Raw genomic sequence first — 18,425 nt, forward strand, 5'->3', positions numbered from 1 at the left:
GGTGGGTTCAACGAGCCATAAGTCAACCGGTTGGTGACCAATCACGGAGGCGATTTATACGGATATTTCGTAGGACACAATTGTGACATCGACGTGGAGTCCTAAATGTTTTATAACATTCGGTGCCCGGTCGTGGATAGGACTTCCATGGTGATCCTAAGAGTCGATTCTTTTGACTATCGACTGTCTCTTGAGACTAAGGCAGATTTTGGGTGACTTTGGTTTCTTTCTCACGGTCATCCGTAACAGGGGCCAAGTAGATTTTTTCTGGGTCATTTCATGTTGTGCTTAGATCGGAAGGAGTCGAGTTGAAGGAAATATTCAGCCTTTATCGGGTACTCGATATTTCTCGGGGCCACTCGAGGAGTCAGAATCGAAATGCATGGCCATGCTCGGATACGGATTCGTTTTATCGGTTAAGTTACTCTCCGGTCGGGGAAACCACTCTTGATCCGGATCGATTGTAAATACGACCTTTGCGGATCCGGATCTGCAAATTGTTTTACATTGAATGGGAGAGATTTTAAATGAATATGAGAATCGGTTATCGCACATACACTTGTACGGACAAGTGGGAGTTTGTTGGAGCTTGTGTCCTCCGGTTAGTGCGGATAACGTCATTGCACATACACTTGCGGACAAGTGGGAGCTTGTTAGGGGTGTCCTTAACAGTTAGTGCAAGGACTTATAAACCTCTAAAAGGATCAAAGGGCATACTTTTGGTATTATTATCAGTTGATCCACGTTTATCAATAACGGTTGGCTTGCTAGATAAGTTTGACGTTATTGTCATACAGATGGCGGTGATCAACTGGTCCCTAAAAGTCACACCTATAGGATACGTTTGAGAGATGTGACGGTATGAAAATACAGTCATGTAGATGCCAAATTTGACTAACCAGTTAGTCTGAGTTATTTGACTAATAATTAGTCAAAATGTGATGTTGAGATATTTTATTTAATACGGATTAAATATTAATGGCTAAGGCGGATTAAGCGATTAATTCGTAAAATTAAATATAAGCGACTTATATTTGATTAATGTATATTGGATAAATTAATTATACGATATTGTCTTTGTCGGACACGTATTAATAATTCAACTAACCCGTATTATTAGTTGATGCCTTAATTTCCGATAACCGATGACAGTTTATAATGAAACCGCGTCATATACACTTAGCGAATTATGAACCGGACCACGAGTTAAAGTTAAGAGGAAGTGGAAGCCCACTTCCCCTTGATCCACTCGGTTTGGCCGAGATTAGGAGAACAAAAGAGAGCCTCTTCTCTTGCTTAACCTAATCATTTCATTTGGAGAAAATAATTAGGGTTTTGAGAAAAGTGCCTCTCAAAATTCGGATCTCTCATCCAACGAAAACTCACAAATCAATCCTCTCAATATTGCAAGGCAATTAGAGGATTCCTTCTAGCACAAGGGCATTTCTCGGACTATCTTGGGTGCATCGTTTAGGAGGAGATCTACTTTGATCTCTCATTGCCGAATTGCACTAGGACCGGAGGTTATTCCTTAATCTTTATCGTTTCATTGTTAATTTCGTTTATGACTATAAATTGCATATAAAATTTGCGTTATAATCCTATAAAGAAAGGGTTTTATACGGATATTACCCTAGTCAAATTTGGCATCTACATGACTGTATTTTCATACCGTCACATCTCTCAAACGTATCCTATAGGTGTGACTTTTAGGGACCAGTTGATCACCGCCATCTGTATGACAATAACGTCAAACTTATCTAGCAAGCCAACCGTTATTGATAAACGTGGATCAACTGATAATAATACCAAAAGTATGCCCTTTGATCCTTTTAGAGATTTATAAGTCCTTGCACTAACTGTTAAGGACACCAGCCCCAACAAGCTCCCACTTGTCCGTACAAGTGTATGTGCAATGACGTTATCCGCACTAACTGGAGGACACAAGCTCCAACACACTGCCCCATAGATCATACCCATATTGACCTGAGACCTAAATTGCATGACTAGAGAATCATGGTGAACCGACTGTCTTAGCTACTAGATTTGATGCCCGTGCGCTGCACGGGTACTAAATAGTGTTTAATTTTTGAGTGAGCTTGTGAAAAATGTAAGCTCTTGAGTGTGAACAATATTATTATTTAATCGATATCAAACTTCAATAATACTTTTGAATCACTTAAATAAGTGAAAATTAGAATACTTATACGACTTATTCTAGGACATCAGGTTACTTAAACTAATTTTACTTAAGCTAATTTTACATGCTTGGCAATCAATAAAACAAAGATCAAGCTACAAAACCAAGGACGATTTGTAATCCAAATCCAAAACTCCTAGACTTATAGTTGGCGACGTCTTGGGAGAGCTATTATGGCAAAAATAGTGATCATATATACTTGTTGTATAGGTTTTATGTAGTTAGAGCCTTATGTAATTGATACTTCCTTCGTCCGGTCATTTAATTATTTATTCCATATTTCAACTGCAAGCATGTAACAACTAAACAGCGAAGTATAAAAGAAAAGAACACAACGTGAATGGATGTATAGGATAGATGTTAGGATGGAGTATATATACAATAATGTTCTAGGGTTTGGTTTTGTTTGGTATTTATCAATTATTATTATTATAATTATTATTATTATTTTTATTTATTTTGAGGTTTCTTTTCACTAAAACTCATATAGTCATATATCTCTAGAATATTAAATTGCATGATCATCTTTTTTCAGAAGTTTTTTTATTTGCTAATTAACAAATATTTTCTTTATGATTTTTTCCTATTTCCTATTTTGCTCTTTTGATTAGCTTGGGGTTATACATGAAAACCAATCTATATCGCCTTATTATGCTTGCTATTATTAAAAGCTAACTTCTTAGCCTGTTGAAGACTTATTTTAGTTATTAGGATGCTGTCCGTTTTAATTTCGTAGAAATTCCTGGCATTGCAGTAGCCTTAGTTGCATGTGTCTTTAATATTATTGATAAAAGTTAATGACATTCTTATTCTTATATTTATATATTTGACTATAAACTTGACATAACCTTATTTAATCATACATATTTATCCCATATAGGAGAGACAGTTCGTATCACAATAAAACCTAAGATTCAATAGATCAGTATAAGAAAATATAGAGTACTGCCACTATAAAAATCATGCTGCATATCATCTAAGATGATCAAAAGCGAGTATATACTCCCTCGGCCCCAACCATTTGTTACCTCCTAAATCAACAATACATATTTCTGACAATGAATTAAATTCCACGAAGGGTGTATGTACTTCCCGTAAAATAAAACTTTATAAACAATAATCCGTAGTTACATATAATTTCACCGCCACAAAAGCTTCGTACGTAGCACTGGAAATTTGATAGTGCACAACTGCAAATCCATCGTGACCTCGAATAACTGTGCGCAATCACTTTTTATTGAATGTTGCAGACTACTCGATAGTGCAGACATTCAAAGAAAAAAAACCTATGCTCAATTCAAGATCAGATTACCTATTATTGTAGTTGTGTAAAGCGATTGATGAAAACTGCCCTTTAAGAGTAGCTGTATGAATGTCTTGTTATTTAAACAAGTTTCATATTGGTTTAGTTATGGGGCATACATCAATTTGGGGTCAAATGTATTGTTTGATCCTTTGTTTCTCAGGCCTTTTTTAGGGGACTATTCTTTCGTGATATGAATTGTCCTCCAAGCAGCCTTGGACATGTTTTAATCATCGTCAATTAATCGATCGTTTCTACTTGTAAGAGCTGTCAAATGTTATCTGTGATGAGGCTTTAACACGTAAGAAAATTCGACTTTGTGACGGATTTTCGATGCAATACCTTTGTTAACGCTTGGCTTCTGAGATGACCCATTATGCTCTAATCCAGTAATCGCTGCATTGTTGTTTATCAACTTTCTTACGATCTTAACCGTGTTACTTAAATTAGGGATTGGATCTGAGATGTGTTTGATTAACTCAACGTTATCAATGGCACGAAAATTGTACTCTATGGATGCAAAATTGTTACGTGGTAACACTTCTAACTTTCCAATGAGCTTTCATCTTCAAATGCTCTACTAACTGTATTGTCCTATAATTACCCAACAAAGTACAATACATGGCGTTCACGTTGAGTTCCCACCTGATCAGTCCTCAACAAATCAGAAATCTCAGATGATTTGATCATTTACAAGTATATTGCCTTGGTGAAATAACAAATAACACACCATAAGAATTAGGATAAGCCTATCAGAAGTTTGGTGAAAGAAGCATCATCCGTGTAGAATGATGAGCAATAATGTCTGAAAAAGAAGCAGATTTGGAGAGCACTACTTCATATCCATCACACATGTGGTCTACGCCTTCAGGAAACAGTTGCCACATGAGGCTTCCAGCTGCGCTTCCTCCTCTTTTTGCAGATTCCTCCAGAGTTTCGTATACCAGTTTGAAGGTTGCGTCTCTGTAGCATGAGTTGCACTCGGGATTTTTTCTCGATACACCAAACTCAGAAAACACCACAGGCATCTTGAGTTTCTGGTCTGCATCTTCTATGGCACGAAAATTTGTTACCACTTCTAACTTTCCAATGAGCTTTCATCTCCATTATATATATTGATTTATCGGCTCCATTGTCAATTAAGATAGTTCAACATAAAACGGAAATCTTTTGAGCTTTTCCATCAACAAATACGGTAAAAATCTCAACCGATTGGATATAACTATATATAGCTGCTTGACCGCTCTGCAATTGGTTTTTTAGTTGTAAACAAATTCCAATAGCAAAGAGATAATAGATAGGTGTTGTCAGTTATTATTGATAAAATATGGAGTACATAGTTGTTTGAAATTGATTTAATATTTCTTTTGTATTATCTTTTTGGTCCAATTTATATCTTTTCATTCTTATTTTTATTTAGAAAATAACTAATGCAAATTTATTAATAATAGGTGTTTTAGAAAAGTTGGAGTCTTTCAGAGTGCCTGAAAAAAAGCCTCTTTTATATATATACTAGATTTAATGCCCGTGCGATGCACGGGCCTTTTTGTAATGTTTTATCATAGAAACGGGAAATTGTTAAAAGAGTATAATTAAAATTCTTATAAAAAATATTGTTTTTAATTTTTTCTTAAATTTATTCACACTCTTTCATATTCATTGAAATTTTTATATTTTCTAATATTTTAAATCTTAAGCACTTAATAAAAACTGAGTTATCGAATAGAGCTCTAATTCAACTCCTAATAGAAGTGATTGTACATGTATACCATGTTAAAGTGAAATACACTTGTTCTACTTATACTCTCTTTAAATTTCGCACGCAAAACTGTTTCATGTCCCTAGGCTTTCAAATTAATACGGAGTACACAGTACTTAGGGGCGGACCGGGGGTGCGTACAACACCGAACTCTTTTCTTAGAAAAAAGTATAAGCAAAGTATGTATATGATTTGTGTGGAGCATAAGACATTGCCACTTCTTGGATTCAGCGATTAAAGCTATTTCTATTTGGAAGGCAGGAGCTCGATACTCCATAAACACCCTTTTTGTTTAGGTTTTTTTTTTTTTTTTTTAAAAAAACCAAACTCCCTTTAAGCAATAATTTTTAACTTCTACTTATACGGAGTAATAAGCTTCTTATGGGAGTAATGGTTGAGGCATGAGAGTATATTAAGTGATCTCATAAAAAAAGGAACAAATTTAATCATAAGTCATTTGTCTTGGCATCGTTCATTATGATAATAACGTGTCTAAGTTTCTATGTATCTTCAGCTTACGATTAAGCCCTACGGATAAATCAAAATTGAATTGGAGTGCCGTATTTTGATTTGCATAGGAATTAATAGTATGACTCTTTGACTTGACAAATAAGATAATTATTATGCAAGTACTTAGCACCAATATCATTTCCTAATTAAGTTAAGACTCACTCCATATTAATCTATTAATTTTTACAATTTAGGACTCTCTCGAAAGCGTCAAGTTAGACTCTCTGTGATTGCTAAAAAAATATCTGTGATTGCTCAAAAAATATAGTGTTAACTCTTTCGATTACAATAGAAGGGAGGGGAAATCAAACTTAAGACCCAATTAATATATAATGAAACAAATAAAAAAATTGATTGTTTAATTGCTCAACGAAATTAGAACACGTAGACGTAGTAGTGAATTGTTAGGCAAGAATTTATAGGAACTGATCAGCTGTGAACCTTTAATAACATCGTGTAAGATACTAAGATCACAATTACTGTCAGTTCATGGCAAATATGAAATTATTGAGTTTTAACCTTGCTATAATGATATCCAATTATCAAACTTGTGTTCTTTTTGTTAAAAGAACAATACTTTAACTTGACTTATTCAGGTCATGAATAAGAAATCGAATAATGAATATTATATTACTACACATAAGATTGTAAGATCGTTAGTGTTGTGTAAGACGGTTTATACTAATGTAATGTAAAACGGATCTAAACACAACCTTGTGAGTAAAAGTAGTTATTATGAAAACTCGTTTTACAATAAACTTTATGTAAGACCATAATCCTCGAATACAAATAACGACATTGTATAACCCAAAAAATAGTCATGACAATATTAAAGTGCAAAATATGTTGGTGAAAAACCCATTGTAAGGTACAATCCATGCACAGATAACTGAATGGAAAACTAAAATATATTCAATCGCTCAGTATATCACCCACAAATAAGGTAAGATAAAAATTTTTGACAACGAATAACGTAAAAATAGGACTTTTGATTTCTTATTTAGTCTTGCATTATACAACACAATATAGTTATCAATTAGTAGATTATACAACTGGTTGTATGTAGTTTATGTACAACCTTTTCAATGTTGTCGAGTTTTGTTATAAAGTTGTCGAGCTTTACTAACAAAATTGTCGAGTTACAATACAAAGTTATTGAGCTTAAGAGGAATAATTATTAAACTCAATAACTTTTTAAATTAGCTCAATAACTTATAAAATAGCTCGACAACTTTGTGTAAAGAACTCAACAACATTGAGGCGGTTGTAATGCTAATATACAACTCGTTGTAAGATAGTATTTACAGATAGTTATAAGAGTTTTTTTTTTTTTTTTTTTTTTTTTTTTTTTTTTTTTGGACAATATAGTCATAAGAATATCTTTTAAGAAAAAAAACACTAACAAAAATTAGGATGAAAAGAATATAACTTGGATAAAACCGACCTTTATTAAATTAGTAAAAAAATGTTGTGGACATAAATTCAACTAATTACCTGCAAAATTGAACTAAATATGAGACAGTCAAACCAAATAAATTCATATGTGTTTAACTCTAAATTTATATGTACCTTTGTATACAAACAATGAAACAATTAATAAGAACCTTTGTATATGAATTCATAGGCACCTGAAATTGCAACACAACATCGATTAGAACATGAAGATCTCAAAAATTAGGAGACAAATTTTATCTAAGCATGTAATAAAAAAAAAAACTTGCATCCATAAGAATAAGCAAAATAGTAAACCTCCGATCAAAGTAGGCAACAAACCAATGTTCTGAATTAAACGCATGAATATTTCTTTTTATAGGATAGAAATACAAACTTTGAGGTATAGTCAAATTCTCAATAATTTATCTCAATATTATATCAATTTAACTAAAGTTCTATTCATAAAATAATTAAAGTCATTCGCTAAATTTGGACTCTCTGTAATCACTCGAAAAAAGCTTCCTTTATTAATATAGATAGATAGATATTGATTTTCTCTCTACTTGTTTAATTTCTACTCCCTTGCTTTCTTTCTCTTTCTTGATCTCATTAGATTAGAACAAATTATTCAAACCCCCAGAACTGGTTACCTAGACGGATTTAATTAAGGCTGACATTTTCCCATCTCCCTGTGGAGATCGACCCTACCTGCTACTAGCTTCTGTTAGTGTATCTAGGTTTTTTTTTGGTACCTGACGACGGTATCATGAAGATTTTTTATTTCAAAAATCACAGATAACAAAGTTTTCATCATTATAACGCCTAAATCTGGAGAAATTATCGGCCAGAACAGAGACTCATCCCGTCAAAGTCGAATGAAAGCAGCAAAAGTGGGAGGAAGTAGTTGAATAGTTGGCGAACACGCTAACAGCTAACTATCCAAGCAAAAATATACCTATTAAAGAGTAGACTAAGATTAGCAATTGAAAATGACATATTGAACCATATCTAAGATATAAAGATACATCTATGTACTAGACATGCAACTTTAATGACTCATATCTTCATACATGTACACGGGGATAGTGATGAGTTCTTAGATACAAAATTTATTTCGTGTTTAAGCGGAGACAATATCCATTGATGTAAAACTTCGCCATGACGATAAATAGAGGCAAAGGAGCAGTTACTTAAACATGTTGAAATTTATATGTTGGAACTCGGATTTTAGTCATGGTGAGCTTTAAGTAACAACGTCAAAAACAACATCACCAAGGGATGAATGCTCTACATTGATGATAGAAAACAAATATACCTGTGCCACGCGAAAGATATTGTTTACAAAGAAATTTTCACACATCTACCAATTAGGTGTCATATTATATATTTTGCATGAAGTTTATAGGGAATTACCAGTCTTAATTATAAATTATGAAAACAAATTTTATTGGTTAAAGATATAACAAATTCTCCAAACATGCTACATATATGATTGGGATACATGTTGTTTTGTGTACCACCATTCAGCTTTTACACCGTCTTATGCTTACAGAGTCGAATATATGGGTAGATGTTGTAGGTTAATCTAATTTGCGAATCACATAAAGGTTAGCTTTAGTTATCACATGTTTATTTTGGAGGAATTAAACCACATTTTTGGCAATACCGTTTTATGTTAACTAAAAACAGATGGTGTCTACAACAATAAAAATAGGTAACTACATAATTGAATAATACAACTGTCTCTTTGGATGTTATACAACTGATATAACTAATACCAAAGAGAGTACCTTTTACGTTATAGGGACTGAAGATCCACCAGTCTAAACCAACCCAAAGTTTTGTGCGTTCGAATTTTTTACATAGTTCGACTTTTTTTTATTAACCAGTTTAGTTGACTTTTGCTACCAAACCATGACAAGGTAAACCAACGTTTACAATATGTTGTTCAACAAATTCTTGGAACATTCAACATGCATATTGTTAAAGATAATCCTATTGGGAGCCCCGTGCATCGCACGGGCTTTCCAACTAGTATCTAGTAAGAAAAGAGAGATGGATACATAATTCGTTGAGATCAACAGCATAACAAAATGGGTCTCATATTCATTGAAAAAGACTTACTGAACCAATTACTGTTATTTCTGAAATATCGGAATCGTTACATAATCATCATCTCATTAAAATTCTACAGCAAAACATATTCAATAGTGAATCATCTGATCACCACTACCTATCACTGTACAAACCAACATCACTAACCCATATTATGCCTTAGTCTTACCATAACATACTCGATCTCGTGTAAAAGAAACTGGGTTAGATACGTATGTAGACTTCAACAAAATAATGCATTTAAGTTGACAAAACAATCACCTATCGAGACGAAGATTAATCACCCTATTTCATCAAACTGATATAGTACTTGGCTTAACATTTTGTATTCACAATTGAGGTCCAATAGAGAATTAAACGATACTCCCTCCATACCACACCAATGGTAACATTGACTTTTTCGCACTTGTCGAGACACGTTTTGCAACGTAAATATATTTTGTTACACATTATTAAAAATTATAAAAATTTGATATTTTTATAGCATTTATGACGATAAATCAAACAAGATCTCACATGACTATATCTTATCTTATAGATTAAGAATAATATCGGAAATCCCCTACGACCATGAATAGTGGCAAAACGGTCAATGTTACCGGTATGGAGGGAGTATTACATAACTTCATTAGATGCCCAAAATAAAAATGATACCAAGACCATGGAATTGATGATAACAAAATATTAAAGCAATTCATTTAGATACCCGTATTTAAGAACTCAAAATATGAGCAGAGCTCATTAAACATGCCCATCACCTAATGCACATGTTTGACCCTTTGAGTTACCTAACATTATGATAAATTTCAAGAAGCTTCATTCTTTGAAGCAAATTGGATAAGGTCCTTTGTTGTGAACAAATAAACAAGTTAGACATTCCAATGCGTTTAGATTTACAACAACTCACATGTAAAATAAAAAACATAGGAACCTGAAATTAGTTTTTCACACTCATTTAAAACTAAACATATCACATATACAGTGTAAATAAAATAATAGAAACTACAGTTTTACTTATCGAAATTATATCCTCTCCCCTCAAATCCAAGTCCCCTTATTTAAGAGAGGAATTTTGAGTTCATGAGAACTTAAATTGAAAGGTTGGAATAACTGAATTAGAATTTGAAAAATTAGTAAACATTCGCAGTAGAGAAAAAGCTTTAATAAAACATTTTGGCGCATTTGAATGATGTCGAGTTCCTAATTTCTTCTGATCAAAGATTTCAACATTTACCAATAATCATCAAATATATAGACGTGTTGATTACTTTGATAAAAGTCATAAAACGAATATGAAATAACATGTTCCACAAATTTTTAACAACATTTCAAATAGATATACGAAACTTGATGGATAATTAGATTGTATACCAGTTAATAGAATGGATAAGAAGAAGCAACGTATATAAAGGACTCGACCCCAAAACACTGGCTTCTCTGTTGCTGCTCCCTTATGTCGAATTTACCTGACAGAATAATTTAGAAAATTATACTCCGTAACATGAAAAGTTGACATTGGCCCAAATTGTAGTGAAACCTTATAATAACATCGAGAGAAATTACACGAAATGTTCATAAATCGAAAAGAAATGGTAGTATACTAATTGAAGCTCTGCATATAAACCGTGGAATTTATACCCGACCACAACAGTTAACATAGGTTCAATCATACTTTAATTCAGGATTAAAACTCGATCAAAATCCCTATTCGATGGTCAATCATATCAAAATAAACTAAATTAATGGTCCAACATTCACCTTAAATCACAATCAATCAAAACGCTAGAATCTGAAACTTAAAACAATCGGAACAATACCAAATAATGCCGCCATCTTCATTTTCGCCAGAGAAAAGTTTTGTTGCGGTGGTGACACTAATCCAACCTGTCATCATTAATCAGGTTAATTCTCGATTAGTTAAGTTGATGCATTTGCACAGCCAATCAATTTCGCAAATCCAGAAGAAAGAGTAGTACACTAATCGAATTTGCCATCATCAAAAGCAATAAGGAAAACTATTAAGTAATCCCCAAATTAAATCACATTTACAAAAACAATCCTTATCAACTAAAACAATTCTAAAGGAAACAAAGAAAAGAAATTACCGACGACAATTGTAATCGAGAGAATGAAATTGATCATTTTCATCGCAGATAAGCATCGCTGCGGTGGTTATTGATGCGGCAGCCTTTCAAAGGGTTATTAATTGAGTTCAAGGAAGAAATGAATGGATGATAATAGTCAATTGATAAGCAAGAGTGGCTGAGTGGGAGGTAGTGGGTAGTTTATTACTCCGTACTACGTATTTAACTGCCGATCGTATGTTGGAGTTTGCTAATAGCGTATATATACGTATAAAATACGATGAATCAACCACAATTCAACACATCAGCTTTTTATATTGGAGTGGCTTTTTCTTTAATAATGATGATGATGATGATGATGATGATGATGATGATGATGATGATGATGATGATGATGATGATGATGATGATGATGATGATTTGAGTTTTGCTATATTATAAGAAGATGAAGGGCATATTTTGGATTTGAAGTTGTGAGCATGTATTGTTTGTTCCTTTTGTAACACGCTAGAGATTTGTAATTGAGAATCAGATTTGTTTGGCAAACTTACATCTAGTAGTATGAATAAGAGTATTTTGATGTAGTATCTCAAATTTTGAGTTTAGCTAAGGATAGTTCATAGTTCATAGTATTAATATATCGTTATTGAGATTTCGTCTTTTTTTTTTTAATATTTTAAATCTTGGGACATTTAATTTTGAATTCTGAAAATTATTTTTTGGATATTTTGGTGGATGTTTGGATTTCCGATCCGATAATTACGGATATTAAATTCAAATATTTGAAGACATCGGATATTAAAATTTTGAAAAATTGAATCGGGTATCTGAAAATTGAAATGCTGCTATCTTTATTTTTTTCAAGCAATATTTTTTCCTTTTTAATTATTTTCTCTATTTCTAAATCATTTTTTTTCCTATTTCTCATTATCAATAAGAGATTAAGAGTGATATTTACAGCCTGAAAAAGGATAATTGTTCAATAGTGATATTTTATTGTTGTACATAATTTTATTTGTAATATGTTATATAGCGTATATGTAAATAATTTAAATTTTATTATTTATAATTAAATTTTTATATTATATGTTATTTTGTCCATTTGTATAATTTAATTTTATTAGTAAAGCAACTATAGTTTTATAATTGAGTTATTTAGAGTAAGCATCATGAAAGCATGTTAGCAAATCTTCTAATTAAATTGCATAAAGAACGTGTTATATTCAGGAAAAGCAAATGGAAGGTTGAATTATTGACTTTTAACCACAGAGCGACACGTAGGCTCTGTGGTTGTTCTTTTAATGAATAGGATTCTTCGCAAAGTTTTTTTGGCAGCATGTTTTCATTTTTTTTCCACTCTAAAATTGAATTAAATGACATTTTAAAATTAACATTTTTTAAGTTAAAATGTCTAGTTTCAACTTAGAATTAACACCTTTATATAAGTGGCTCTATAAGATTTGGTTTTGAACTTACAAGAATTAGTTTTTATGTTATAAGTGATAGGTTGTTAACCTAAACACCTTGGTGTTTAACTTGGATGATAATTTAGGCCGTCAATATTGAAATTTTGGATCTTTAACTTGAGTTAAAAATTTAGGTTTTTAACTTGATTAGTGATGTTTTCAAGTTTTCAACATATAGGTATAAGTTTTCAAGTTTAAACCCGAAATTTCATATTAAATTGTACTTTCACTAAAAACAAAGAGTTGTTTAGATAAAATACTGAGTCTTATACTTAAAATTCAGAGTTCGAAATTAAAGGTATGTAAAGTTTAAGTTTGCAAATTAAAATAATCGGAATAACATGAAAAAAAATATATTGGATATTTGGATCGTCGTCATTGGCAAGCCGGCTCAAGCATTTTGCGATTTTGAGTCATACTTGGTTCTTAAAGGTCAATATACAAGTGTTTTCAGAGCTAATGTGGGACTCGAACCCACACCATATGCATTGCTGCACATACTCTTCCATTTAAGCTAATTGGCTTTAGATATATTTCATATATACTAGTTGGTTGCACCGCGCGCACAGTCCCCCAAGATATTTTAATCGTTGGCGTTTCATGTGCATGTAAGCGTATCTTTATTTGGCTTGGTTGTCTCTACATGTTGAGTGTCGATCACAATGAAACTCTTGTTGTTATATTGTTTTGATAGTTGAATAACAGATTGCAAACAAAATTACAATCATTCATAAATAATTCGTATTTAACTTTGTTGAGAGCATGAATAGCCGAATATAACTATGCCTTTTGTTTAGATGGTTAATTGTTAAAGAACACAATTACATGAATACATAAGACATTAGTATTATGTTATGCCTTGCGAAGTAACATAAACACATATACAAGGCTCATCAACTATATATATATATATATATATATATATATATATATATATATATATATATATATATATATATATATATATATATAAATATAAATATATATATATATATATATATATATATAGGCGGGTTCTGTGTACGAACTAAGTTACGGTGCGAAACTGCATTTAACTACTCAAATACACATATAATACTTCTCAGATACAGTATAATACTTCACAAATACACAATACTTCTTAAATACATAGTATAAATACTTCTGGATACACAAGTTTATACTTCCAGATACACATTATATTACTAACCGGATACGCATGGTATTAGTACCGGATACACATGTATCTCGTAGTAATATCAAGTGTATCTAGGGTGGTATTTTGTGTATCCACCGCCGTCGCCATCACCACTGCCCCCACCATCGTCAACACCATTACCATGCGTATCCGGTAGTTATACCGTACGTATCCGGTAGTAATACAGTATGTATCCGGCTTGGTATTTTGTATATCCACCAAACCCATGGCCACACCAGTGACACCACAACCTGCCCTGCCGCCACAACCACCACCAGCCACACCCAACACTACCACGACCACGCCTACTGCCAGCACGGCCACCACCATTCCAGAACTAACCCTACAACCAACACCGTCCCCGCCATCAACAAACCCGACACCCACTTGAACCACCACCACAACCAACAGTCGCCACACACCACAACAACCAACGACCTCACATTCTCGTTTGCAATCGTCGCTCCCCTCTTGCCGCATCCACGAACCAACCAGACATTACCGCCTGCTCTCCACACACCAGTAACGGCACCACCAAACCACCCCAAAAATTGCCGGCGATATCACCGACAACCCACGCCCTCACCAACGACATTGCTCTGAAAATTCCGACGCCATTACAACTTGCCCTTTCTTTTTCTTCCATCATAGTCGTACTTCACAACGATCCTAGGGACGACCATGACCAACTCAGATGACACGTCACTGGCCATTCCATAAATTTCCGGCGACATCACTTGTTGACTAGTTAATTTCAAAATCTTCAGATCTAATATAAAAACAACACAAAATAGATAAATCTAGCCAACATAATCGCCGACGGTTTACGAGATAGGTCGTGCGCGTGTTATCGGGAAATTTGAGATGTGTGGCTCGTCTGACGGTGGTTAACGGCGTTGAAAATGAATGGAGTTCGCGAATTTAAGAGTAGCGATGAGTGAAAAGTTGGTTTGGTGGTCGTTGTGGGCTGTAAAAAGATGGTCGTGCGGTGTGTGGTGGGGTCGAGTCTTGACGCCGGCGCCGCCGTGTGAGGGATGTAATGACGTGTTGGTTGTCGTAGGTGGAGGAATGGTACTGGAATAAAGGTTAGTTTGTTTTGGATATTAACAGAATACGAGAGGTGGTGTGTTATTTTTGGTTAGATATTAAAATTGGCCCATATACACTAGTTCGTGCAGTTCGCACCCCCTAATATAGTTATACGAGATCCGATTCTATATATATATATATATATATATATATATATATATATATATATATATATATATATATATATATATATATATATATATATATATACACATATATATTCTTAAACACGGTTTTATTAGAAAGTTCTAAATATTTTCACTCAAAATATAGGTATATGTCAACATACACCGCCCAAATAATGGTTTTTCTGAAGCTATATGGTGCATTTTGTTTTACACTTGCATTTCTAGGTAGCTATCTTATTTTCGATTGGTGTCTATATAGCAAATTTTTGAAGCTATATTCAATAGGACTCTGGTTCTTCTGAGTTGAACAAAATTTTCTAGTATTCTATAAAACTGGGATAATTCGATAAGCGTAGTGCCACCATAGATATTATTCTTTTTTTTTTTTTCGAATTACTCACAAACAGGCAACTATATTACAAGAAACAATTACACTGACGCCTCGCAATAAGCTATTAACTAAGTATGGCAACAATTTATTTCTCCATGTCTCAATCTGTACAGATTGAGAAGTAAACATGCAGTTGAAACGCTTTTCGAAACTAAGCTTAATGATCCAACCTTGCTTCAGGAAACTTAGAGTGGTTTATTTCTCGAGACAAAGATACGTTGCAATAAATACAGTGACAACATTAGGATATGCGCCATTTGCCTCTGCAACAGCCACGATGTGGGCTTGATGCTTTTATGCATCTGACACTTGCACATAGTTTATACCTAATCCACCCCTTTTCTCCTCCTTCTTCTTTTCCCTATCCCTCTACCTAAGCGTCTAACTATTTCTTCTCGTCCTCCTCTAGCTTTTGTATCCCTTCCCCTATGCTTCTCCCTCCTCCATGCCATTCTCGTACTCGTTTCTTTAGCCTTTATCCTTTTGATTCCTTGTCTTGTTATTCCCCCTCGTCCTAATCTTGCTGCCATATCCCCTTCCCTTATGTTACTCCCTTATCCTCCTCGCTTCTTCTACAAATGCTTGTTTTGTTCCCTTGCCGTTATTCTTCCGCTTCCGCATCCTTATTTTCCTTGTTGTTATTCTTCTCACTCTTCCTCCTCCCATTTCTCCTCAACTTACTCCTCTCTTTCCCCTCCTCTTCTCCCCTTTTCTCGCTGGCTTACTCCTCCTTCCTCCTTATCCCTCATATTTTTCTTCTTATTAACAACCATCTGTAAGTTGATTATTACAATTCAATTCCCCTCTCCTTTGGCTTCTTAATTCATTATCACTTTCCTCCTTCCCTTTCCCCTTCATCTCCACCTCCTTGGCCTCATCCTCGATCTTTCCCTTTCATTTTCGTCTCGCATCTCCCTTCTTCTTCTCATCCTTCTTTCCTTCCACCTTCCTCTCTGCAAACCCCTCCTCCTTTCCCTCTCCACATCTCCTCTTATTTTCCTCTTGCACTCCCTTTTCTCCTCCTATTTTCTTCTGAAAGGTGCATTTTATATAGACCTTTTGTACCGTATTTGCACGCATTTCTATGCATATTTCGTAGTATTAAGCTACAAATGTCCCCCGAATTGTCTACTTTGGTTTCTCTTGTCCTATTTGCAGGAATGAAGCAAAGAGAAGCGGAATCAAGCTTAGAACATGTCCCTAAGCATGCATTTAGTAGATGAGTTGAGTCAGAGCTTGAAAACTACTATTTGGTGATGCACGTAGAAGTAAGGTAGCTAGGCGAGCAAAGGAAGAGCTTCAAATTACTATCGCCTACTTTGAAGAGACATATCTAGAGTTCTAAAACTTATATTCAAGTGATTCTAACTGGAGGTGAAATCTTATCCTCTTAGCTTTCCAACGCCATAAAAATCGCTTGTTTCCGACAAGTAACGAAGAAATGGCGGCCGTTTGAAGTTCAGTGCGCGAAGCAGGAATTACGCGCTGAAAACCACTCGATCGAGTACTATAGTGCTCGATCGAGTACATTTTGTCTTCAATCGAGTACTTTTTTGTCTTCGATCGAGTACTTTGATTCTCTCGATCGACTACCTTGATTATTACTGTACTCGATCGAGTGCTTTTGTGCTCGATCGAGAGCTTTTGAGGAAAAAATATTCGATCGACCAACTTTATGTTGCTCGATCGAGTAAAACCAAGTCTGAGGCGCAGGATTTATGTTGAGACTGATTATATTTAGCTATATTATATTATAAGATAATAAAATCTCTTACTATATAAGAGAAAAACATTCATTAGGTTAAGGGTTCGGAACTTTTCACTGCTTGAACCTCTATTACGTTGCTTTGTTCTTCTTATTCCGGATCTATACTTGTAATTCTTTTTTCCTTTCTCTCCTTTCTCTTTAGTTAATTTAAACTTTGGAATTTCCTTAATTGTTTTCCTCTTTATTTCTCTTGTTGATTATCCCTTCTTACTCTCTTATCTTAATTAGTTTAATTGTTATTTCAATTTAATCATTATGTTTAGTTTAGTTATCGTTTCAATTATTGTTATTAGCATGATAATTAGTATGAGTAGCTAATTCCCTTACTAGGATTTAGGGAAATCAATGAATTGTTGATAGTTGATAATTAGGTTTCCAGATCTGTTGTTGTTATAATGTCTTTGTTGTTATAAGTAGCATTTAATGACGATTAGACGGTTGATGCACATAATTGTTCTAGTTGTTTTTGGCAAACTCTGACCTAGATCGGAAGATTGGAAGGAGTGAGACCTGCCATAATTCTTTAGGATACTCTAATGAGGGGGGAAGCTAAGTTAGTAGTATTTTAGGGTGAATAGCGGACCAGAAGGACCTTTTCATTACCCCTTAGATTGATACATGTGATTGATCTGTGACCTTAACTGCAATTATCTGGCATTCATTGATGAACCGACATCCTAGTCCCTTTCTCTTATCTGTTAGACTCTTTTAGTTTTCGCTGTTTAGTTTAGTTATCATATCTAAACCCCCATTTGTGACACCGACAGACTTAGATTAGCAAGTAGACATCAACATAGCCTCCCTGTGGATTCGACCCCGACTTCCCTAGATGCATTAGTTAGAGACCCCTCGGGTTTATCTTTGATAGGGTTGCGACAGCCCGTGTCAAATTTGGCGCCGTTGCCGGGGAGGCGACACTTTTTACCTGTTCGATTTGAGTTTGTCTTTAGCCTCAAGGAATTTATTCCTTGAGGCAGTTCTTATTTTCTTTTCTAGTGCTG

The 18,425-nt window shown here is 34.1% G+C and overlaps 1 long non-coding RNA gene and 2 other non-coding genes across 4 annotated transcripts; 2 read left to right on the forward strand and 1 right to left on the reverse strand.

The window, feature by feature from the left end:
• The first annotated feature begins 3,598 nt into the window (after positions 1-3,598).
• On the forward strand, positions 3,599-3,728 carry LOC141636857 (small nucleolar RNA U19). The gene has a single exon (XR_012541437.1). It is a non-coding gene; the product is annotated as a small nucleolar RNA U19 (small nucleolar RNA).
• A 52-nt stretch (positions 3,729-3,780) lies between these two features.
• On the forward strand, positions 3,781-3,873 carry LOC141636841 (small nucleolar RNA R24). The gene has a single exon (XR_012541421.1). It is a non-coding gene; the product is annotated as a small nucleolar RNA R24 (small nucleolar RNA).
• A 3,373-nt stretch (positions 3,874-7,246) lies between these two features.
• LOC141627851 (uncharacterized) lies at positions 7,247-12,009 on the reverse strand. 2 transcript variants are annotated; one of them, XR_012537074.1, is made up of 4 exons: positions 11,427-11,989; positions 11,139-11,205; positions 10,693-10,787; positions 7,247-7,400 (listed from the first exon to the last, which is right to left on the reverse strand). It is a non-coding gene; the product is annotated as an uncharacterized LOC141627851 (long non-coding RNA). The 2 variants fall into 2 exon arrangements; XR_012537073.1 differs by lacking the exon at positions 7,247-7,400 and adding an exon at positions 7,483-8,214 and having other exon boundaries at positions 9,239-10,787; positions 11,427-12,009.
• Between the last annotated feature and the right edge of the window lie 6,416 nt (positions 12,010-18,425).

Source organism: Silene latifolia, chromosome Y (genome assembly GCF_048544455.1).
Source record: "Silene latifolia isolate original U9 population chromosome Y, ASM4854445v1, whole genome shotgun sequence".
NCBI lineage: Eukaryota > Viridiplantae > Streptophyta > Magnoliopsida > Caryophyllales > Caryophyllaceae > Silene > Silene latifolia.